This window comes from Leptonychotes weddellii, chromosome 1, assembly GCF_054177405.1.
Source record: "Leptonychotes weddellii isolate Sample4059 chromosome 1, ASM5417740v2, whole genome shotgun sequence".
Taxonomy (NCBI): domain Eukaryota; kingdom Metazoa; phylum Chordata; class Mammalia; order Carnivora; family Phocidae; genus Leptonychotes; species Leptonychotes weddellii.
Window position 1 is genome coordinate 20,081,187 of NC_138369.1, and position 25,840 is coordinate 20,107,026.

At 43.3% G+C, this 25,840-nt stretch overlaps 1 protein-coding gene across 3 annotated transcripts in view; it reads right to left on the minus strand.

Moving 5' to 3' along the window:
• LOC145721489 (ERC protein 2-like) overlaps positions 1-25,840 on the minus strand; it is a 286,427-nt gene that overhangs the window by 78,797 nt on the left and 181,790 nt on the right. Inside the window, exon 5 of one of the 3 annotated variants that reach the window (XR_014145191.1) lies at positions 16,918-17,106. The exons of 1 other annotated variant lie outside the window; for it this stretch is intronic. The gene's annotated coding sequence lies outside the window, so the exon portion shown is untranslated. Of the gene's footprint in view, positions 1-16,888; positions 17,107-25,840 lie in introns of all 3 variants that reach the window. One more of the 3 variants, XR_014145190.1, reaches the window with a different exon arrangement.

The window sequence follows — 25,840 nt, forward strand, 5'->3', positions numbered from 1 at the left end:
ACTCTGAGTGTGGTCAAAGAAAACCAAGCGTGGGACAGAGAATAGGAAACCCTGACTTGGGGAGAGTGTACAGCAAAAAAGTGGGTTTCTCCCTTCTCACAGGAGATCCAGGGATGCTGACCTCCTGCTCAGATTCCTATGGGGCAGGCGCTATTCTCCGATGCTTTGGTTTTAGTTCGCAGAAAGGCGCTGCTGGGTCATGAAGGTCCCTGGGTAGTTTCAAGTTCATCCTGGCTACAGGAGTAGTGCCCACTGGCCACACAGCCTTTCCAGAATGTCGTAGGAAGACCATGGTGGACAGGCCGAACGAACCCATTGCCTATACCATAACCATGGTTCGGGCGTATGGCAGAGGACTCTTTGGGGGACAACTGGATCCCAATACAGAGGAAGGGCAGGCAAAAGTGGGGGCAGCTGGGGGCTGAGTTTGGGGGCAGCTGGACCTGAGTTTGAATTCACCTATTAACTATATGACTTGAGCAAGCAACTTAATCTGAGACTCAGTTTCCTCAGCTTTAGACAGGGAGGTAATATCACCAAACTTAGCAGGCTACTGTGTGTTGTCTTTTTTTTTTTTTAATGTGTTCAGAGCACATAGCACAGTGCCTGGCATGTGGTTAAGCCTTCTGCTTGCAGTTATGGTGATTCTATTTTATAACTTAGAAAAAAAGCACCCTTCTTCAAGACAACTGACTGCCATCTGATAAAAATACTGCTGCAAATCTACGATGACTATGCAGTGACAGGTGCCCCCGGAGGTGTGCAATGGACAACGTGCACCCCTCCATAAGCATTGGCATTGCAAAGGGTAAGTGCTCAATAAACAGCAACGAATACTTTATCAGTAAGAATAAAAATACCATCACCCAAGAACTCCATGACGAGTCTTTCAGATGGCACTGAAGCAGGTTAGAAATGAGTTCCCAGGACCCCAGGAAGTGTGCAGAGCTCATGGGTGGAGGATTTGGGAGGGGTCGTGTGCGGAGGGCAGTGGAAGCTTGTCAGGCAACAGTCCCAGCAGGAGACGAGCAAGCAGAGGATTCAGAATGCTCAGGTCAAGCCCAAGAGGCAAGCCTCATCAGTCAGGGGCAAGTTGAAGGTCTGACAGCCAAAAGGTCATCCAGAGCACAGACTACCTCCCAGAACTGCACTGGGAGCATCTGGGGGCAACGTTACACTGGAAAAGAAAAGCCCGTGAGCTGCACGGGACACTAAAGGAGCTCCACCACCTCTCACTCACCCATCTCTGCTCCCTGAAACCCTTGTTCTCCCAACAGCCTTGGGGCGGGGGGGTGTCTTCCCTTTTCAGAGTACCTTGTAAAACATCACTTTGTTGGTTTGTTCATGTTTACCAATTAAAATTTTAAGACCACATTTTTTTTTTTTAAGACAACAATTTCACTCAAAAAATGGGCCAAGGATATAAATGGGCAATTCCTAGGACAAAAATGACCCATGAACAATGGAAATAAGCTAAATCTAAGAAGAAAAATTTTAAAACGAGACAGCTTTCCTCTCATCACACTGGGGGGAAAAAATGAAGACTGATAATATCCAAAGCTGGTAAGATTATGGGCCAATGGATGCCTTCCCATCCTACTAGTGCATGTATAAGGTCCTTTTGAATATTGTGGAAACGAATTTGGAAGTCTTCATTAAAATTTAAAGACAGTATACCCTCTGACTCAGAAGTCACAATTCTAGGAGTTGATTCTACAGAAATAAAAGCACTAGAACATATGGGAATATATGCAGTATGTTTGCTGCAGCCTTCTTGGTAGTACCAACCCCCGCCCCCCAAACAAAAAACAACTGGGAACAACCTATTGCCCCACAGAAGGTTATAACTGAATAACTACATTTTTCTATGGTGTGAAAATTGTGGTGCATTAAACACAGAAGGTAGATTTATTTATACTGACCTGCAAGGATGCACTTGATACAGTATCAAGTAAGTTGCAAGTTGCAGGCCACAGTTCTGTTAAATTTACATATATATGCATGTATACATGTAAATAGGGATATGTGTTACAAACTCGGGGGAAAAAAATGGAAGGACATACACTAAACTGTGAGCAGTGGTAACATCTGGGGTTGTGATGAAATTGCCAAAAGTTGGTGGGTACAGAACACTGACTTCCTACTTTGTATTCTTACATCTTTAAGGGGTAGCACTGTGATGATTTTCATTTGCACATACCTAATTATAGAACAGTTGGGAAATACTAAGAATTTCTTTTTCATTTTTGATTTTTGTTCCTTCTCTTACAGAGGGTTGTGTTATATCACGTGTGACTTCACAGTTGCACCTTTGTGGGACCCATCACTGTGAGTGGGTGGGGGAGTCTCTGGGGCAGAAAGTCTAGTAGAGAGTCCTCAGACATCAGGGATGGAATGGCACCCCAAATTAACTGAAATCGAGTTTGCACCCTTTGTTTTCCAGATGTAGGCATTGAGACCCAGGGTGCAGGCAGGGCCTGGAAGATGTTGTTACTCATGCAGGCCAGGAGCTATTTACAAAGAGAATGAGCACTCAGAACACAAGCATGTGTGTGGTTCTGTTTGAAAAAGCAACTGACCAAGGCCCAAACCAAACATCCACAACAGTAAACAAACAAGTCTTGAATAGGTCCTAGGGGTCTCTCCAGCCAGGTTCACTGCCCACTGCTGACTTCCTTCTCTTTGCCAGACCCTCTGTCAAGCACCTTGTCTCCATTATCCTCATCCTTACCACACCGTGAGGCGAGTTTGATTTATCCCATTTTACCAATGAGGAAACTGAGGCTCAGAAAACTCAGTTGCATCAAGTCACACAGCATACAAGTGGCCGAGGCATATTTTAAATCCAACCATGTCTATCTAATGTCCTGACACATAGCTTCTAAAGAAAAAATGACCTCCCTGTCTCAAAGGCCTTTTTGTAAGAAACATTTATGGAAAAGAGTGGCGCCCCCAAAGATGCTAGCCCAAAGCGGGATTTGTGATGGACATCTTTTCAATCATGCAGGCCGTATGCCAAGGAATGGCTGGTGAGGCTTCCTCGGGCTGTTCCAATGTGTGGGCAGAGCAGGAAGTTGGGATTCTAAGTGACCTAGCGAAATGGGAAGGATGGCCAGGCCAGACGCAGCCTTCCTGGATCTTATGGGGTAGCTCGCTGGTGAGTCCTGCTCACACAGAGGCTGCCAGCCGCTTGAGCAAAGAGAACAAAAGCCACTCTTGCTGACTCAGTAGCTCAGGCCACTGTGGGCATGTCCCCAAGCCCAGGCACAAGCTCTGCTCATTCCATTTTTCTCATCTGTTGAAAAGTACATGATCAGTAAGCTTTTGTTTTGAAAATAAACACCCTCTTGGATTCCACACTTTCTGGGCCAATCCCTTCAGCCTTTTATTGATGATTCCATCTCTCCCAGCTGCCGTCTCCTTCTGAAGAGATATTTTTCTTTTATTCTTTTGGGATTTGGCTGACAATTGATTTCTCCATGCTGGTGGAGTCATGGGGAAAGGTAGAGAAAGATCTTATTTGTGTGTATGTGGTGGGGGGAGGGTAGAAAGAGTGAGTGAGAAGGAGGCTCTGCTTCTTTATTTAGAACTTATTTTCATCTCTCATTGCCTCCACCTCAGCTTCTTGTCTGTAATGACAAAGTATATATATATTTTTAACAGCAAGAATGAAAAATGACTAATCACCTTGGATCAGATTACTGAAGGGATAGGAGCTAATTTTCTATAAGTCAAACCAATAGATGTAGACATGGAGGTAGTTAAATCTGAGCAATTCTGGGAAGCCTGCACCCAGCTCTGCTGAAAAGTATTTTCTTTTGCCTGCCTACCGGTGGTGGCTCACATTCTATTATTAGAGAGTCATTCCTGGGGATGATATTGTGCTTGTTAAAATGCACATCAGAATAGTAGTCCCTCACATTTGCATAGAATGATGGGGTGTTTGGAGATCTTTTATATCTTTGTCCATTAACCTAGTCAAATAAATTCTACAAGCCCCTTCCGTATGGCAGGTGCTAGATAACATGCTGGCTTTGCAATGGCAGGCAAGAGTTGCCTGACATCCTGTGCTACAGCAGGGCACAGGAACAGGTTAACCAGCTAGACCTGGGACTACACTCCACGACCTTAACTCCTGATCCTGTGTTCCTTCCATTTGACTACCTGTCACACTAATGCCGGGTGGGATGAGACATTACATCTTTGCAATCTTCCTCATCTTGGGGAAAATCAGTCCATCAGTTCATTTCTATGTGATAACATCTGCAAGTAGGACTGGGCATGGGTAGAGGCAGAGGGAAGGTCCCACGGTGGGGAATGGGGGCCCTGAGGGCCACCTGTGGGATTCCAGGGTGCTTTTGGTACACAGAAGATCCTAGGGACAGAAACCAGGGTGAGAATAGTATGGGAAGATCCAGAAACACAAACCTCCTCCCCTCCACAGGGCTCCTTGGCAAGTCTTTTAATCATCACAGGTTGACTTCCTGTCCATTTCAGACAGTGGTTCTTTTAAAACTCTCTCCACAGCTCTCGATGCCTGCAAACATCTCTGACTCTCTTCAGAGACCTTACCTCCTTTTAAGAGAAAGCCAACACCATTCAACGTAAGTCTCACAGGTTATACTTTTTCTCTCCTAATGCTATCCTTTGAGCGCTCACTGGAGATGTGGCAGGTGGTTTTATGGGCCAATGAACTCTTGTTCCTACCTCTCCCATTTTGTAGGACCAAATACCTGAATCCTCCTGCATTTGTATCTTCACACTCAGCTTCCTCTGGCTCCCTCCTCTTGGTCTACAAATAGGCCTGATTCTCTCCTACCTAAAAAGAAAAAAAAAAAAGGTCTTTCTATTGTACAACCTCTTCTTTCTTCAATTTCTGTGGTCTCCACCTCCTCATCTCCCAGATATTCCTTTACTTTTCTTCTTTCAACATCCCAGTGATTTTGTGTCCAATGTCAATACTGAACTTCCAGTGCCAAAAGAAATGGTCTTGCCCAGACTTCTTCATCCTCACCGTTTCCCTTATATTAAAAAATACTGACCTTGTCCTTCAACCTGGAACTGTTCCCCTTCTCTGCTTCTGTGACACTACACTCAGATTCTGTTCCAACCTCACTACACGCCCTTCTTTTTCTCCTGCACTGCCTTCTCTGAGTTCCACACTCATGTATCCAAATGACCACAGAAAGACAAGTTGGCAAAGAGATGACCAAGAAATGTTCAAGGAGACCAAAGAAGAACTCTAAAACATCTGATGTCATAGAAGCCAAGGAAGGAACAAGAAAGGAAATGGATACCAACAAAATCAAATGACTCAGAGTAACATTTCTTGGCTTTTTCTAAGACAAATCCAGGTCTGAAAACAGATTTGCATGAATGAACTGGGCTTTTGCGGCTTGCTGTCTATAGTAGAATTTTATTCAGAAAGGACCTCCTTGTGACTGGAAGTGCCCAAGTAGAAGATGGGGGACTGTGGGTCAGTTAGTACTAGATAATTCTACCTTTTCTCAGATTCTTTTATTCTGTGATACCTTCTCTCATATTTTTCAAGGGACTTCTAACATCCAGTTATCAACACCACCACGGTCATCATCATCTTTATTACTATTCTCCCCACCACCATTAGCATCACCATTATCAGATGGGACTGAATGGTCCCTTATGATGTACCAAGTTTTGTGCTGAGGACTTCACATATATTCTCTTATTTAATGATCATATCAACTCTGAAAAATCAGTTATTATTTCACTTTTATAGAGGAGAAATCCAAAGCTCGGAAAGACTCAGTAACTCATCCATGATCACACAGTATGTCCTAGGAGGATAATTTAAATGCTAATCTGTCTGATTCATGCCAGGCTGCCTCTCTTGAAATGTGAAAGAAGACAAACCTACCAGTGACATATTCAACAAGCTAATGCAGAAGAGGGAGTTCTTTAAAAAAACGTAACATAATAATAATAAAAAAAAAAGCAAGAAACTTTGCCATAAGTTGCAAACATGTTGATTCCAGGGAAGTTAACATTCTCAGGCCCTGGTCATATTAAGACAAGTCTGTCTTTCAACACACACATTTTCCAGCTTGTTAAATTGAGAAGACTCTACATTTGTTCATGGAGTTTGGCATTTTCTGCAAAAAATGTTGAAAATCTAATGCAATGATCAGAAGATAAAAAGCTCTCTCTTTTCTTATTTGCTTAGAAGGACCCAACAGTTTAAAATGTTTTCTCTACCAATATACATGAGAGAGTTTATTAATCCAAAATCAAGATATCTGTTTAAATGCAGAGCAAAGGATTGAGGTCAAAAAGACATAGATACAACTTGCTTATCTTTAACAGGATACATTGAAACTAAATAGTGGTTTAATAGCATCTTTCCAACATTTTGTCTCCTAATGGGCTTTGCAGGATTATTTTACATTGCAATTTTTCCTGTCCAATACCAAAGTTCTTCAAAGATTCTATTCCCATCCCTTACCCTTTTGGGAGATGGCAGGAGAAGGAGAGGGGGAGGTGAAAAAGCCCTCTCGCAAATCCTTTTCCAAAAATCTTTGGCTGAACAAAGACTTTCCCATTTAAGAGCAGGTGACAGTAAGATCTCTCCCATAGGCAGCACATTAAGACTCTCTGCAGAAGTAAACAAATCCGTTATGATGAAAGCCGGACATTCCTCAGGACCAGGATCTAATGAAAATGTCAGTGTTTTATGCAGTTTAAAAACTGACAATTCAACAGTTTTACAGGAGCTATTTAATGTTTATCATCACTTACAAGAGCTCAAATGCAGGCAAGGAGAAGGGCAACAGAAGAAACCAAGTAACTCCTTGCTTAGAAGCTGCTATGTTATCCATAACCCATGAGGGTTTTACAGTTTGTCAAGTACCAGAACCTTCAGGCCCTAGGGCACAGGTCTTGGCAAAGGTAAGCTGGAAATCCACACTCTAAGATATAATCATCACAGTGACCATGCTCTGCACTTTCATTTACACCCTTCCCCATTAACAACTCAGCCACTGAGGAGTCAGGATACCAGAGAAAGTTGTTAAACCAACACAAGGCAATGCATTAAGAATCTCTGAATGTTTGCCAAATTCGGCTTTAGATACTATACAAACCACTAAGAGAAGAGAAATAGAATATGTAACTTCAAAACCAGTAGAGGGGAACGTAAAAAGAAATAAAGAAAGCACACTCAATTCAAACAGGGCAGTAAGGGAGAGAAAAGGAAGAAGAAGAAAACACCACCTATGATAACAAAACATACAAAATAAGAAGACAAAGCTAAGTCAGGTAGATTAGTCACAATAAATATAAATAGCTCAAATTCACCCACCAATGGCAAAGACCCCAGATTAAAAAAAAAAAAATCCAGCTTTATGTTGCTTATAAAATGGACCAGTGACACACACAAAAGCTGAAAATAAAAGGATAGAAAAAGCATACACTTGCACAAATTAACCAAAAGGACATTGCATGAGCAATATTATCAGACAACATAGTAAGAGCATTAATAGTGATAAAGGGGGTTATTAATGATAACAAGAACAACCCATCAGGAAGTTATAACAGTAGATAAAGAAATTTAATACACTTAAGGTCATAGTCTAGGGACGCCTGGGTGGCTCAGTCGGGTAAGTGTCTGCCTTCGGCTCAGGTCATGATCCCAGGGTCCTGGGATCAAGTCCTGCATCGGGGTCCTTGCTCAGCAGGGAGCCTGCTTCTCCCTCTGCCTGCCACTCCCCCTGCTTGTGCGCTCTCTCTCTCGCTCTATCTCTGGCAAATAAATAAATAAAATCTTTTAAAAAAAAATCATAGCCTAGCAATAGATAAAACAAAAACTGATAGAATTACTAAGAGAAATGACGAAATCCATAATCATCATGAGTACCTGAATGCTTATCTCTCAGAAACTGAGCAGCTAAATAGCTAAAACATTAATAGAGGTACACAAGATTTCAGTTACATAATTTATAAGCTTCATCTAAAAAACATAGAATATGAACTCAGAGAGAATATACATTCTTTTCAAATATACATGGAATGTTTACATAAAATTGAGCATGTGCTTGGCCATTAAAAAATCTCAACAAATCCCAAGAAATGATATCACATGCTTGACATCTGAACTTCTCTGTTGAAAGAATATTGAAATTGTATAACCTTACACATCAAGGCTATTTTACCCAATTCTTTGCGTAGAAATTTTTTCTCATTTTCCAAGGCCTTTCTTGCTTTCACCTCCTCAGAGAAGCCTTCTCTGATTACTTTAGCTAGAGTAGTGCCTTCCATCCCCTGTCACTCTATTATATTGCTCTACTGTATTTTCTTCGTGCAATTAACTGGTCTTAGAAATCACCTTATTTGTTTGTTTACTGTCTCTCTCTGCCCCACCCCTCCAACTAAAATGGACTGCATTTGCAATCTCTTGCTTCTGGAATGGGGCCTGATACCTAGTAGGCACTCAATAAACATAGGCTGGGGTCAGTGTGCCTTGGCAGCCTGCAGTACTCATAGTCTCTCATAGAGTACAGATCTCTTCCCTAGAACAGATCACATTACGTTAGAATTATTTGTATGACTGTCTCAATAAGAGATAGTGAGCTTGTCATCATATCTGTGTACATAATTGATGCCAAATAAATGGTTGTTGAATAAACTATGACCTCCCTTGTGTGCCAGAAGAAGTTTGAAACCTTGAGAAGCCAAGTGACCTGTTTAAAGCCACATATTGTGCCTGATTCTTGACTGTGAGCATCACTCTGGTCCCCTCCAAGCGACCTCTGTATCACACACTATCATGTGTTGAGGCTGCAAATGAGGACAAAGGAGACAACTTGGAAATACCTTTTTCAACGAACTTGGAGTTTCTGTTACTATTACACAGATACTAACCTTTGCCAATTCTATTACAGTTGACTCAAATCATTTCTTATAATAACTACATATCTCTACAAGGACTGGATTTTCCAATTTAACAAGGGATAGAGATTAAAATAATAGCTTGTTGACTCAAAATCAGCAGTGTGGCTGTATTATCAGCCAGGCAGTTAAAGAAGGAGGAAATACTGTGTGACCTTGAACATGTCATTTAGTGGATCTAAGCCTCAATTTCCATATCTATGAAATGGTCATAACATCATTACTTAAATCATAGGTTGCTCTGAAGACTAAATTAATTCAACAAAGCACTGACTATCTAGTGTGTGTCCCAGTGTGCTTAATAAATGTTGCAAAGGTTTCAGACCCTTGCATAGTCACCTGGATTATTTTGCAATAGTGGTTTGAGAGTTTTGCTCAAGAAACTGGTTTTTGATAATCTGCCTTTTGGAGCTCTTCCAGAGATGTAACACTTTTATAGAATGGGTCTTAAGGTTCTTTTAAATCTGATTAAATCCATTCCTTGTTGTGAGAGCTGAGCTAGAAAAATCCCGGCCAATGCCACATGTATTGGTTGAATGGCCTTTTTACTGAAGATTTCAGGAAGATGAGGCTGCTAGAGGGGCAGCCAAGGTGAACAGCGTTGATTAACAAAGGGGTATATTGCCTGGCACATTCTTCTCTGACCTAATTCTCCCCCTGCCTCAGAAGGAACTACTCTAGAATGGAAAATTTCCACCATGAACATCTGCTTGCCAGATCTGCTAAAACACTATAGGCACTGGTAAAAGCCATCAGACATTAAGGATTTTCTCTTGGACTGGGAGCTACTTGACCAAGGGCACAACCAAACTTCAGATTTATCATGGAAGATAGGAACAGCATAATTTAGATGAGCATTCCTTTTAAATATATATAAAAAAAATTTTACATAGCCCTCCACCTGAGTAATTTTATTCCTCTTATTTTTTGATTCAGAAAAACACCTGGTGACAAAAAGCTACTAGGAATTCAGTAAATCTGTAAGTGAACTACCTTAGAAGTCACAATAGTCTCTATACATATGTCAGAAATTGTCACTTGTGTATTTATGAAGCATTCTATTCTGGTCCAGGGTTGCTTGTGTGTGTGTGCTGGGAGGAGCGGTGGAGGGATGAGGCCTCCCAAGGGGCTTTAGTCCACAGGGAGACCATAGCTCACTGATGTGAAATGTAGAATTTGTTCCCTTTAAACCAGGGTTTTTAAGCCTCAGCACTATTGATATTTTGGCCTGGAAAATTCTTTGTTGTTGAGGCTGTTCTGTGCATTGTGGGATGTCTAGCATGGTCCCCAGCCTCCACCCACTAGATACCAATAGCACTCTTCTCACACATAACCTGAGTTATGATACCAAAAATGTTTCTAGACATTGCCAAATGTCCCCTGGGGGGTAAAAGTGCCCCTAACTGGGAACCACTGCTTTCAACTTTCTCCACGTTCTAGCTCTTTCTAATGAAAGTTGCTTGTTGAGGCAAGTTCTACTGTAGAGGAAGAAGACCGAATTGCTTCAGGGTAAGCAAGTTCTGTTGGAATACTCACACTTAATAGGTATGAGATTTGGTTAGGTTGAAGATAATGATGATTTTATCTAATTATTTATTTTGCACCTCAGAGTCAATCTTGCAAGTGGAGTCTTGGAGATAAAAAGAGCCCTGGACTGGAAGAAACCTGAGTTCTCTTCCCACCTCCAGCAGGAGCCAGCTCTGTGACCTTTGGCAAATCGCATCCTCCTCTGGGCCTCAGTCTCCCCGTAAGTCTAACACCTCATATGGGGCACTGAGGCAGAGGGCCATAGCTAGGATGGAAAATGGAAGGGGATTCTACCACCTACCGCCCACTAAGAATGCAATAATGGACTCACAGTTGACATCAGAAGCAGCCAAGACCTGAATCACCATTGCAGAAAATACCATCAGTGAAACAAAGCATAAACTTGCCAGGTTATCCCAGAATTTAGAGATGTAACCTAGCAGGGACAAGATGAGGGACATAGGCCTTAGAGAGTGAAGAACCTGAGGCTAGCAGATGTTCCAGAAGAAAAGGCTAAAACTAAGAAAAGAAGCAATACATGTATGCAGATGTAGCAGGCTAAAAGTGCTTAGTAAACACCAGGAATATATAAAGGAAGCAAATACTAGACATAGGTTAGCAAAATTACTGGCTTGTCTGCATAAAGAAAAAACAATCCACAAGCATCTCGTAAGAAAATAACAGGCTGCCTTTAAGAAACACACATTGGGCCTGCCTCTGGAACCACTAGACAGAGCGGGACCTCCCACGCCTATGCATAAGACAAGGCAAGCATTTGTGTCTACCATCTTCCCCACCCAAGTCCCAATTTTTGTTGATATATCTGGGATTTCAAACTAAAACATTTTTGTTTTTGGCATTATATCCCTTTTCTTTTAAGAGCCACTTTGGACACATGTGCTCTGGCTTTGAATCCATGTTTATGACAGTGGTTTGTGATGCTCAAGACTAATTCGGGAAGGGGATAGGGGCTCCAAAGGGTGCTGGTGAGAGCAGAACACCTGTCAAGAGAGCAGGTGGGCTGTGCATAGGTCATGCTGTGGGCTCTCCGAAGCTGTCTGGGTGGACCTGGTCCCAAAGCTCCACCCAGCCCAGAGCAAATGAGCCAGAATCCCTGAGGTGGGACCTGGGAGAGTGCCCACTGCTTTGACAAGAAACTCAGGTTGGCTGGTGATCCACTGAGATTTGACCTGACAGGCTCTGCCACATGGCAGCTGGACAGGTGGGCATCACTCATGTTGCTGCCCACCACAAGGCCCTCTTCTGCATGTCCTAATCAGGGTTGCACACGGTGCTGACAGGAACCAGGGAGGTGACATGAAGGAGGGATGAGAGCCTGCTGTAAGCAAGATATCAGTGACCAGTAATCTAGAGAGGGCAGCCTGGGATGGGAGGGATTGCTGGAGCCATTTGTGGGAATATGGCCCCGGGTAGCCAGATCATCTGATTTTTTCCCCAAATCCAGAACACTGGATTATATGTGATATTTGCAGGTTTTGGGGGGACCATGTGTGGGCCAGCCCAACAGCCACCTGGGCAGAATTGACTTATAGGCTCTGTTTGGGACCCCAGCCTCAAATTTTTCAGGTCTTCAGAAATGGTTCCATCTTTCAATCAAAGAAAACATCTGTGTCCTCAGAAACAGGCTAGGCCTTTTTCAGCAAGTAGAAACTCAGATGCTCTGAATAACTGTCTTCATTAATTTGTTAATTTTTTTTAAAAGCCACTCAGACCACCCTGAAGTTTAACTGCTCTCTGTCATTTCATGCTCCCAGGCTTTGTGCAGACGACCAGGGAGCTGTCCTGAGGCACTCTAAAAGTCAGAGCTCATGCCGTGAGCTCCCTCCTATGGGAGAGTCCTGCCTGAAGAGCCCCAGACGCGCTCAAAGCCTGGTACCAGGCACTGTCACTCCCAAATGACAGGAGAGGGATGAACAGCTGCAAAATTCAGGGGGACAAGAACACAAAAGGATTCAGAAGGCAGAGTTGGCTTTGTACTCCCTCTGTAATAACCGGTATCGACTGTGAGCTTCCCGTGCAGCGGGTATCGTGTTCCGGCCACACAGTTAAACCGGAGGGCCTCAATAGCTGCTTTTGGGTGGGTGAACAAATAAATGAACGAATCAGGTATCGCTTTTATTTCATACTCCTCAAACCAAGCTTCAGTATTGCAAGGTATCTGGATTTGCAGAATCTCTTCTCTCATTTGTCAACTATTTCTGAGTGCCAGATCCGTGCAAAGTCAGCATGTTGAGCACGTGTGTGTGCGTGCACACACACACACACACACACACACACATCCCCCAACAAAACAGACAGAAAACCTGCCCTCAAACTGATTGAAATGTCTCCCTAAAAGCCACACAAGAATCTTCCAGAGTATTATAAATGTCCCCTACAGGCGGCTTTGCTCTCAAAGAGGAGACCAGCAGAGGCTGCCCACAAAAGGAGGGGGTCTCAGAGAGACCCTGGAAGGGTTGGAGGGCAGGTGCTGATGTCACGCTTAGGCACAGTGGTGTGAGTACTGTTAGGGCACACTTGGAGATCTGTCTCTCCTCCTTTCAGGAGGAAGAGCTCCTCCCCTGGGGCTCACTCTGCAGACAGTCTTTGGGTGTTTTCACCCATGTGATTGCTCAGAAGATTCTCTGCTGTGGCAGCCTCTGTGGGCAGAATCCCGGCTAGTATGGGAGGTGGTGGTAGCTCCCCAGGGACATGGCCCTAACCCCCCCTCCCACCTCATGCCACCAACCTAGACACCTACCCAAATAAACACCTGGTCATCCTTTGTTTCTCAGCTTCAAACTCATGTCCAAAGAGAAGGCCTCTCTGCTAACCCAAGAGGGAACCTGCTTCCCTGTTCTCTGCTTTCTTCACTCTCTTGTCCTGCAGAGCAACTTTCAAAGTGTGAAAACACACCTTTATTTGACTCGTTATTTGCCGAGGCCTCCTGGCCTCCAGGCCAAGGGCTCCTGGAGGGCAGGGACAAGCTGTGTCTGTCTTGTTCACACGTGCATTGTCAGCGACCTGGGGCAGCCTAGTTTTGTCTTCTAATAGTAAGGGCTTTCTGGTGAGTTGGAGTACTTATGTGGTGCGGAGACTTTCCTCCATTCCCTGGGAGAACTCCACAAGCCAGGGGAGGCTCTAAGGCTGCCAGGAGCCCTTCCCACCTCCCACTCTCCTTGATGACTCCTTTAATTCCACCTTTCCCTCTGTTGAAGAGCTCAAATGAGAGGCTTTGTAAAAAACAAATAATGCACCAAGCCAGAGATGCTACACTTATCCTATAGTCTATTACTACAAAAGAGTTGTGGGTAGTCAAAACAAAATCAAGACAAAAAGCAAAACCAAAAAATAATTGCCCTAGTTCCTCACTCTAAGAGTCCCAAATCTTTAAGAACCCCTTGCCTCAAATTCAAATAAGTTTTTTTAAACAAAGATATAAAGATATTTAAAATATATCTTTCCCTGGGCACCTGGGTGGCTCAGTCGTTAAGTGTCTGCCTTCTGCTCAGGTCATGATCCCAGGGTCCTGGGATCGAGCCCCGCATCGGGCTCCCTGCTCCGCGGGGAGCCTGCTTCTCCCTCTCCCACTCCCCCTGCTTGTGTTCCCTTTCTCGCTGTGTCTCTCTCTGTCAAATAAATAAATAAATAAAATACTAAAAAAATAAATAAAATAAAATATATCTTTCCCCTTTCTCATGATAAAGAGAATCCTAAGAAGCACTATTTTTCACATTCAATAAAAATCCAAACTGCTGCTTTGTTCCCAAATCACATGGTACATTTACTTACCCCAAAGATCAAAACTGGCATTCGCAGATAACTTTTTACAAAGACAAAACCTAATGAACGTGGTCGCCATCTTTCCTAAAAGTGAAGCCAGCAAGATTCATGCATGGGCTCCAGAATGTTCTGGTGCCACACGGATGATTTCGCACTCAGCACCTTGAGCCTCCAGCCGTGTCTCTTCAGTTCTCAGTGGTTGGCTATGCCCGCTGGCCAACTCTCAGAGAGAGAAATCAATCCAAATACATAACACTAAGACCAAAGTAAACTACATTTAATGTTTCCTTGATGATTCAGAAACTCCTTTCAGACTTGGTTACACTATAAGATGAGGCTGCTAATATTATCACGTGAATATATTACCACACTGATACATACAAATATCAATATATTAATATATTAGCCAAGAGGGACATTGGTTTAGAAATATTGTATCATATGGAACTTCAGTGACCAAGCCTATTACCAAGCCTTTGCAATTTTCTCTTTTCCTTCCCCTTCCTCTACCTTCCTGCTGACATCACACTCAGCAGGTGTGTTTGAGGATTAGAAGGAGGGCCAGTGTGGTGTGGCAAAGCACCAGGGGAGGGAGGGAGTGGCACCAGATGAGGCTGGGCAGGTAGGCTGGGGATGGTGCATGCCAGGCCTTGCAGGCCTTAGCCAAGCATTTAGATTTATTTCAAGCACAAAGGGAACTGCCTGGAGGCACTTAGGAAGTAAGTGTATGATGTAATTTACAGTTTATAAAGATCATTCTGCCAAACTGTCTGATGAATTTATGCCTTGTGCCCAAAATGGATCACGAGCTCCTGGCTGACAGGATGATAGGTATCCTTCTATTTTTTTTTTTTTAAGATTTTATTTATTTATTTGACAGAGAGAGACACAGCGAGAGAGGGAACACAAGCAGGGGGAGTGGGAGAGGGAGAAGCAGGCTTCCCGCCGAGCAGGGAGCCCGATGCGGGGCTCGATCCCAGGACCCTGAGATCATGACCTGAGCAGACGCTTAACGGCTGAGCCATCCAGGCACCCCGGTATCCTCCTATTAATGACCTCACCTCACATACTCACAGAAGTTTTAAACCAAAAGTTCTTAAACTTTTGTGTGCAGCAGAATCACCAGGAAGTGCATTCAAACCCAGCTTGCTGGACCCCACCTGCAGAGCTTCTGATTCAGTAGGGCTGGGTGGGGCCTGGGAATCTGCATTTCTAGCAAGTTCCCAGGTGATAGATGCTGGAAGGCAGGTCCTGGCAGGGCCCTCAGAGAGCCAGTGCTTAAATCTGTGTGCTGAATAAATCAGTCAGTGAAGGGCCATGAAAATATTTTTTCAAACAAAGCAATAGAAACAATTAGTGGTTTGAGTCTGACCTAAAATGGCAACCATTTATTCTAATTTGTCTTTTTCTGTTCTTAAACTGTTCCCCTTCACCACGTTATGCAATAATAATCAGAGAACTAAGCCCTGCATGCAGAAGTATTCTGAAAAGACATAAATCATTGTAATTAGACTAGATGAGACACTTCAGAGACCACATCACCAAGTTTAGTTACAAATCAAATGTCATTCAAAAAAAATGATTTTTTTTTAATAAAAGTATGTGACCTATTTGTGTAGGCAGTAATTATCTGCCTCAATCCAGAAAGGATATTAGGTGGCAAGACATCCGTTGGTGCTATTCCAAAACTGAAAATTAAACGGAACTTTTTCTTGGAATTCAGGCATAAAGCTCACCATGGCCCATCCCTATCCGATCCCAAGCACGCAACACTGGCGAACACACCTACTATAAGAAGAGGTTGTTCAAACTCTCTTTCTTGAAGGAAACCCCAAAGATCCTAATTGAGGTGCTTATTATGACAAAGCGAAATGTAACTGAAGAATAAACACTAAATAAAGCCCCAGAACCAACCGAGAGAGAATATGCTTTAGACTTAGGAGAGAGTGCATAGACCACTATGGAAGAAGCACCCGGGGCTCTGAGGATTTACTTTTCCTGCCACATGTGAGGCCAGGGTTTCCACATGCAAATGTCCATTCACCCAGAAATTGTTATGATGGCCCAACCAACAACAGGCAGCCAAACTTAGGGGGTTTAGGTACTTAGTAGGAAGCCCTTTTGCCCGAGGCCTACAAGGTCAGAGGTTCAGGTTCTGCCTAGGGAAAAAGCTGGTTAGACAGACCCCAGGGCTGTGTAAGGCTATACTTAAACGCTGAGGGGTGGTCTCAATGCCAGCTCATTTCTTTGGTAGTTATTCAGGATCTCATGGTCTAAGAGGATGGGGGGCGGGTGGGATTAAAACATCAAAAGCCAGAGAATCAAAACAAGAAAGGCTGTTGAAAATCACAGACTTTGAAAAGCAAATAATAAATAGTCATGAAACAGGAACCAATGAATGAACCGTACTCTCTGTCCACATAGCAAGACACAAACAACATGAGGCCAGTACGAGCATTTACATCATGTGGATGATGAGCCTGGATTCTTGTTCTAAGCTGGGGTAATCGTGGAACAGTCTGGATGTGACTTCAATACAAAAACAGCAACTGTACATGCTAGCAAAAAATAAAGTATGTGTGAGCCCCCAAATCCAAGATCATTGTGCAGGTTTCTCGTTGAAACCCAGCTCCCCGTGGTGTTTGCAGGTACCCACCTCCAAAAGGGTAAAAGTAAACATTGGACCTGCTCTGGTGTTAAACTGCCACCGGATCCTCCCCGCTGTCTCCCTCCTCCTCTTCTTCTTTACAGACAGGTAAAGTTGGATCTCTTGAAGGAACTGGGGGCTCCCACTCTAGGCAAAGGTTGGACAGGTGATCAATGTACAGCATGAGATTTGACTGTGCCTCCATGCCTCCGACAGAGCTGGATCATCTGGGGCAATGAAAATTGTAAGCAACAAGAAAGCGGTATTAACAGCAAGGGTAGGGAAGCCCAGGAATCACACACCAAAATTCCCTAGGACACTCAGCAACCATTCCTCTCCTCATTCAGTCATTCTGAACACACTCATCAAGCACTGTGCCAGGCTCTGGGGATGTAGCAGTGACAAATATCAACACAAGCCCTGCCCTCATGGAGCTTATGGGTTTTCAGGACAATGAGATAAGCAATTAAAGGCCAGTGGACAAAGGAACCTAGAGGGTATCAGGAACCATAAAGCAAAGGCAGGCAAACCAGACTGGGATGGGGGGTGGTCATGGAAGGCTTCCTGGAAGAAGTGACATTTAACACTGAACCTAGAGGACCCATGGAGTTAGCCAGACAAGACTATGGTGTGTCAACATGTGCAAGATTCTAAGATGAGAAAGCATGGCTGATCTGAGGGGCTGTTCTCATCACAAGGTGCTCCCCCAAACCCCACAATGCAGTCATGTTTTGACCTCTTCTGGTGGGATGTCAGGAAAGAACCTAGAAAATAGTTTTTTTATAAGAAGATAGAAAAAAAAAAAAACCCAATAATGCAGAGTTGAACTGCTATAGAATAGACCCAACTGCAGCTATCCGTTCTCTGCACACCAGCATCACAGGTAAATGAGATGCCATACTTAGGACTGTCAAAACAAGAGGCTGGACTGAAATCTGGCATCACCACAGTGGGAGCCCCAAGGCTTCTTCCCTTCCCTCGGGCTCTCTCATTTTGCCCTTTCCTTTCCTCCAAGTTCCTGGGAAATCTCAGAGGGAACACTTTGCTCCTCTTACCCTTGCTACTGTGATGTCAAAAAGGCTGCCGTAGAAATGATCCCTCCCACTTGCCTAATGCAACTAAGGAAAACCGGATAGCGTCTGAAGCCAGTCTTGCCAGGCGGCTCCATGCAGGAAAACAAAACAAAATAAACAAACAAAAAAACCTGTGAAAGCCCCAGTATCTTGAGTGTTGCCCAGCATTCTAGCTGCCTTTGCATTATGAAAGAGACCATTGTAGGGGATGGTTTAAGACGTGGCAATAAGCACGTGGTCATTTTACCAAAATGCACAGTCCAAAGTAGCTTTCCTTTATATTTTCATATTAGCATATAATTCAAATCCTGCAAACAACATCTCTGATTGAACACGAAAAGAATAAAGCCCTCACTTCTAAAAAGCAGAGCAAGCAGCTATTTTAGAGACAAAGAAAGGATGTCTTTTTAATCTATGACAACACAAATTTGTTTAGGTTTTCCCTCCACTAAGTAAGTAAGCAATTAGGTTTTTTCCAATAAAAATATCCCTGTGCATGTGCAAACACCAGAGGCAATCATATAATTACCCTGCCCAATCACATTCAATTGCTGACAGTTGAGTTCCCACTGCTCATTAACTTCAGATCGCAATGAGGTCTTCACGGAAGCCCTTTCCCGTCTCTTTACAAAGGTTCCTATGATGCTGTGAGCAGGCCCAGCACTACCTCATTGCAGGATAATCATCCCAAAATGGCCAGGGCCAAGGCCAGCCTACTCTGACTTCCCTCTGAAAAAATAAAAAGAGAAATTTGAAGAAACACTGGCTTGAACACCCTTGCTTCATTTGGGGATCTCACTTCTAAATATAATAGTAACCTTTCACCCCCACACTTTAAGTGCCATAATTATATAATTAAAACCAATTATGTCATTTAACAGAGAGACTTTTTCAAGATCCACGGCAAGCCAATTACCTCAATCATTGACCTCAGAAGATTTCCCACACTGACCTGTAACAATGAGGATTGGGATAAATTTAGACACTGGCTTCTGAAGGCTGGCATAGACTAGCTGGGTGGGTTGTAGCTGGTCTCCTAGACTCTAGAAGCTGAAATGAATCCATTCGAATCTAATGCCACCACCACTACTTGTCTGCACAACCTTTCCAATATCCCAAGGTTGATTTTTCACAACCACCCTAATGGTATTGTTACTTCCATGCTGTGGATGAGATAAAGGAGGCAGGGAGAGTGATGGAATTATCTCAAGTGATACAGCTAGCTCATGACAAAGGGCATGGGCAGGGCAAGGACCTGAGGATTCCACCCCAGAATCCAAAGCCTCTTCGTAGCAAGTAGTGTGTGTGTGTGTGTGTGTGTGTGTGTATGTGTGTTTACTCTCCTCGACATCCATCCCTCCTATTTTGATTATCTTACCCCAATTTCCCTTTGATGCAACACATCTACCCACTTCCAGCTCACACGCATCACAGCAGGCTCAGCTCTAGCTCAGGAGTGTGCTAGAACCTTGGCCCCAGCCAATCGAATGCCCCAGCCACTTCACTGGCTCAGGGATGAGCATGTGACCCAATAAAAGCCAGTGAGACACACTGAGGCTTTGCCAAGGATCTTGGGAGAGAGACTCACTCTTTCTAACTTGGCTTGCGTATGGGAGGAGGTACCGTCTGGCAGTGGGGCAGCCATCTAGCTACCACTGAAGCAGCGAGGGAGAAGGGAGCCTAGAGACGCAGAGAGAGAAACTGGGTCCAGGAAACATCCCTGGAATCCCTTCAGGCTGAGAATAGTGGCATTTGAAACATGGGGTAGTTCAATAGCACATTAGAGAAAATATGAAGAACGCCACCACCTACAGCTTGGGTAGACTTGATTACAAGATGGAATTAATTGACCGTGGCTCTGAGCAGCAGTTCTGCCTCCTGCTCACAACACAGTTAAATGCCTCCTATTTTTGACTTATTTAAAGAACATACCATTTTATGGGCAGGAGGAAGCACTTTAATCTGCAAAATGATTTTTATCACAAACTAAACATCCTTGTAACTTTTTGGTCCTCTGCTTTGGTCTGAGTTGTCTCTCCTTGGAGCTGAGACAGCTGTTGGAGCTGAAAAGACCTGCCTTGACCTTGCACTTTGCCCTGCTCAGTGGTACCCTTGTGCTCTCTAATTCCTGGATCTGTGTGGGATGTAAGAACTCAGGACACTGGCACTCATGAAAACGGAGCATTTTTTTCTTTCCTTTTTCCCCCTCTTTTCCCAGGCCTTGAGGAAAAAGAAAAAAAGACCCAGAATTCCTCTAATGCAGGATTTTCTGCTTTCGTATCATTGAAATATGGGGACAGATCATCCTTTGTCGTTGGGACTGCTTTATGCATTATAGGATATGCAGCAGAGTCCTCTCGCCTGTACCCACTAGATGCTAGCAGCGCCTCTCTCCCCAGATTGGGACAACCAGAAATGTCTCTTGACATTGTCAAACATCTAGGGGTCTGGGCCAAGATTACATCCATCTGAGAACCACTGCATTCATAGAACATTTGAGGTATTTATGGATTTTCCTCACAGCATCTTTGAAAATATAATTCCTTGTAGTATTACGATGTCTTCTACTTAAAGTGTGAGGAATGAGGGAACCACTGCACTCCTAGAACTTTCCAAGAGCCTGTAAAATATCGGCTGAGGAGAGCTGACTGAACAAAAAGACCAAAGATAGCAGTACCCCCTTGCTATCAGGGCCATGAAGCCACAGGAGACTCACTGACCCATTACGGACCAAGGTGGGGAAAACTGTATCAAATAGAAATTATTTTACCTAAAGACCAGAAAGAGGAAAAGGATGTGGGGGAGAAAATTAGAAATGAAGAATAGGCATCTATAGGATGAATTCCAAAGTAGGTATCTGGCTTCTCATTCCCACAGGAAAAAAAAAAAAATGAAATCTGAAGATTGTTGCTGGGTTTCCTGGATTCAGGTTCAGCGAAAAAGGTGGAAGAGGCTGGGCTCAAACAGAAATGATTCCCCCAACAAAGGCCTAAAACTCACTCTGCAGAGAAAAGCCCAAAATGGTTAAAGCCTTACTTCTTTGGACAAAAGTGGGCAAAGACATTTAAAATAAAAACTGATGGATTCATAGAATATTTTTTAAAGGAAAGGCATTTATTGGCTTTCTTTGAAATGCCAGCAGTAACTAAGAATGGACTGGCAGAGGTCCTTCCTTCAGGATTGATTTGAATGAAAAGGTTAGATAAAAGTTATTTAATTAGGATATGCACTGTTAAGCCTTGAAGAAGGGCTTTGAATTTGTCCTCTCTCTGAGCTAACTGGTTGTATCTTCACACAGGCAGCTAGTGGAGGACAGCCCAACTCCACGGTAGTAGGGTTCCAATGAGGTTTTGCTTTGAGGCACAGACTTCTGTGAACCTTAAAGTACTGACTTCTGTTAGAGAACCAGGTTGGTTTATGTGTGATGACTGGCCTTTGATGGGGCTTTGTTGGGGAAAATGTTTGGATTCTAGCAATTTCTCTCACTGGAAGTTCTAATGCCTTGGGGGATGGAGAAGTGTATCAGAGGAGTTCAGAGTATCAGATCTGGGACACCTCTGCTTCCTCAGTTCCCAGGCAGGCTCCCCCTCCAGCTCTCACCATGCTCCAGCTGTCCCATTCTTCTGGCCCCTCATTCTCCAATTGCCCTCCACTTCTCTCCTGCAACCAGTGAAATCTGATGGCTAGGGGCGCCTGGGTGGCTCAGATGGTTAAGCGTCTGCCTTCAGCTCAGGTCATGATCCCGGGGTCCTGGGATGGAGCCCCGCATCGGGCTCCCTGCTCGGCGGGAAGCCTGCTTCTCCCCCCACCCCACTCCGCCTGCTTGTGTTCCCTCTCTCGCTGTGTCTCTCTCTGTCAAATAAATAAATAAAATCTTAAAAAAAAAAAAAAAAGAAAGAAAGAAATCTGATGGCTAGGGTGTTACCATGTCTCAAATGGAGAAAGAACAAGAATAAAGGAGTCCCCAGGGGCCTTGGCCCTCCTCCCCTTGTGCCTTTAGGCTTATTGTTTTTTGTTTTGATAAAGAGGTAGAATAAACAATAATAGAAAAAATAGAAGTACTTGTTTGGAGGTTCTAGCAGAAGTCCACAGGGACTCTTATGAGCTATATAAAGAACTATCCTTTATAGAATTTAGTAATTAAATCTGCAGGAGCTAGTCCTCAACTCTTGATACATAAAGAGTGAATTTCTCAGGGCACACTCTTCATGTGGATAAGTATCCCCACCCCAGCCCCTCTCTACTGAAATCATTCATCTCGGCCTACCTGTGTTTCTCAGAATACCTGAGTATGTCAACAGAGATAAAGGAGAAGAGTAGCCCACTTCCAATTCTAGCTGGCATTAAAACCAAAGGATGAGCCTTGTGTGTCTTGATGGAGGTGCTTCCTGACTGAGTTTACACACTGGCATGTGAGCATTTTGTTTGTGCCAAAGACTTTTAGTCAAGGTGAAAACATAGGTCCGCTTGAGCAGGCATGTGCCCCTGTTTCCTAAAAAAAATGAAAACCAAGGCTCTACATACACTCTAAGACAAGTTCTGCCTTCCCCATGTCCTTCTCAGCATGAAGTATGAAGCAGGTCACAACAGGTCACCTTCATAGTCAATGACTGAACAAGACTTCCAAGAGCAGCAAGTCCTTGTTTTAGCAAGGGAAGAACCTTACTACAAAGGTCAAGAAAAGAATCTTAACAGTGTGCAGCATCCAGGTTAAGATAGGAATTGAGCCTCAGTAGATCTAGAAATTTTATACAAAAGTTGATCGAGGTGCTTTCATGCTTTATTCGGAGGAGTAGATTTATGGTTTTTATCACATTCTTATATTAGTTTGAAACTCAGGATGAAAAGTTAAACAACAATTGTTATAAAGCCCTCCCTTATTTTTTTTTAAAACAGTTTTCTGAGGTGTAATTTACATACTATCAAGTTCATCCATTTTCAGTGTCAAGTTCAACGATTTTGCTTAAATGTGTTGAGCTGGGCAACCATCACCACAAACCAGTTTTAGAACATTTCCATCACTGCAGAGAGATCCTGTGCTTGTTTATAGTGGATTTCCTCTAATTTCTACAACAAAAGTTCTGGAGTTGAAAGAAGGCTCTTTGCTTATCTGCAGAGCTGATCCATTTTTCTCCTTTCCCAGGAGTTCTTCTAGAGCATAAGTTGTTGTTTCTCTGAAATTCAAATATAACTAGGTATGCTGTATTTCTACTTGTGAAACCTGACAACCCTAATCCAGGATCAAAGCAGAAATAAGCAAGTGAATCATTGTTCATACCTAGAAATAAATGTACTTTTCTAGAGCATTGTAAATAAAGATGCATTATTTTATTAACTTTGAGCCTCAGTTAGAATCCAGGCTGAAAACTAAGGCTACAGAAACACGCTAAAGAATTCAGGCCCCAACTGCTGTTTCACAAGCAAGCCTGGGACCTCAAGCATCTATATGGTTTATATGCTACATTTGCCAAGAAAGGTTAAGAAAGTGAATGTAATTGTTAATCTTGCAACTCACAATCAGAAATGTGCCTGTTAGGGGCACAGATGATAAGGAAATCATTCTTAATCCTTTTGAGGTTCACAAACCCCTTTGAGAGAATCTGGTAGAAGTTACAGCCTTCTCCATAGAAACATGCATGTATCCACATTCACACCATTTTGCAATCGGAAGGGGCGGACAGAGTGGGTTCATAGATTCTCTGACAATGCTCGTGGACCTTTCAAGGGCCCAAGAATGCCAGAATGGCGTGGGCAAGTTGACTAAAGCCATCCTGAAGTGTTTGTTATGCCTTGCTTTTCTTTTCCTCCCACTTGTATAGGAAGGGAAGAAGTTGGGGTGATGATAAATGAACTGGTTAGGGCAAGAGGACATAGCCAGGCTGCTCTCAGACATCAGTGGCGAGAATAGTAGCAACTCCCTGAACTCCATCAACTCGAGGCTCATTGTCAGTAAAATGGACAGACTGGCCTGTTTTCATGTTATGTCCCACAGATCAAACTGACAGGTATCTGAGAAGGGCGCTCTTAGATCCTAGAGCACTGCACAAGATTTTGGTATTTTAAAAAATGTTTTAAAACCACTGGACTATAGGGGCACCCTATACTCTGGTTAAGCGTCTAACTCTTGGTTTTGGCTAGGTCATGATCTCGCAGTCATGCGATCAAGCCCCATGCCAGGCTCTGCGTTGAGTGTGGAGTCTGCTTGAGATTCTCTACCTCCCTCTCCCTCTGTCCCCACCCCGCTGCATGTGCGTGCTCTCTTTTTCTCTCAGAAAAACAAAAACAAAACCCAAACCAAACAAACAAGAAGAGCCACTGGACTATATGGTCATCAAAATTATCAAGGTTCCAGGTCATCTGATATCTGATTCTAGAACCTACAGAGTAGAGGTCAGGAGACAGTTAAGAAGATTGGGAATTCTTTTTCTATGAGTCCAAGGGAAAAAGGCAGTTGGCAGGTTTAGGAGAGAAAGACATCTCAGCCTCAGTTCTGCAACATGTCTCTCCTCCTTTGTGCTTCTCTCCCTTCCTTCACATGGAAAACTCAGAAATTGCCCCGATTTCCTTTGGTAAAATAAAAGAAATTATCTTTTTCCCAATTACATGAACTTAATTGAATTAATTTTTCTTTGGGTAACAAAGATAGCCACAATCTATCATTATATAATGTCACTAACTATAATTGGAGCTCAAATGGATAAAGGACATGTGTGGTTTAGAGACAGTATCTTTTTTGTGCCTTAGAGCACCTACAAAATATTATCACCCCCATTTTTCAAAAGAGAAAACTGAGGGGAAAAAAGTTAGGTGTCTTACACAATTCACCCAGCTAGCCAACAACAAAAAGAGATTTCAAGTCTCAACGCCTACATGCGTGGCCACTTTACTATGTTAAAAGATTAATTATATAACCTATGACTTAAAAAAAAATACAGACTTTACTCATTTATTTTCTCTCAAACACAATCTACCACTTTAAGGAAGCTCATTATCATGCCCAATGATATGAACCATAAAACTGTTTTGAATGTTTATTTCATACTTATTGACATCTACTAAGCAGATCTACCATGTGCGTACTTATCATCTCAAAGGAAAATACATTATTTAGTTTTTGCGTTTTATCTTATCCATTCTTGGTCCCTGAAACAGCACAAGAAATGTGTACCCTCTGCTCTTATTTGTTGTCATAAGATACTAGCAGCATGCTGGGAAGTAATGTTCCACACTTTGTGTTAAGACTTTTCTTTTTTAAACAGAGCTTGTGTAAATCACAGACAAAGTTGACAAATTTCACGGCTTAGTCATGGCTAGCATATCAGATTTCATGGTTTGACAGAGATTAACAAGAAAATCATATTAGAGTTACAACTATTAGTAGATTCTCAGATAGTTGGTAAAGAAACTCCAAGCTCTCCAAACTGCAGCGCCCACCGCACTCCAGTGCCATCCCTCATGCTCGGCTGCAGAGCTCCCAGGGCTCCAGGGGTCCACCAAGTCGCCTCCTGGCTACCGCAGGGGTGAGCTGGTGCCTAACGGGCTCCAGGGAAAGGGCCCGCAGCATGGAATAAGGCAAGGTTCAGCCTTTACGACCCAATTCATAGGAGTGTAGGGAGAAAAAAACATACCGTGTTTGTACATAACACAGGCATCCCACCCCAGCATCGCACGCACTAAGGAGAGGAATGAATGATCATAGTTGTTGAAACTAAGATATTTTACGTAAGAATTAAGTTTGCACATCTTGATGAGGAGGCCATTCAGCAGAGGCCTTGTTAAAAGTGGTGGCATGAAAGCAGAGACTTCAAAAAGCCTGCTGCCTGAGGGCTCTGCATATCCTCTTTCTTTCGGGTAAGAGCCCGACTGGCTCGTCAACTTTGCATAAAAG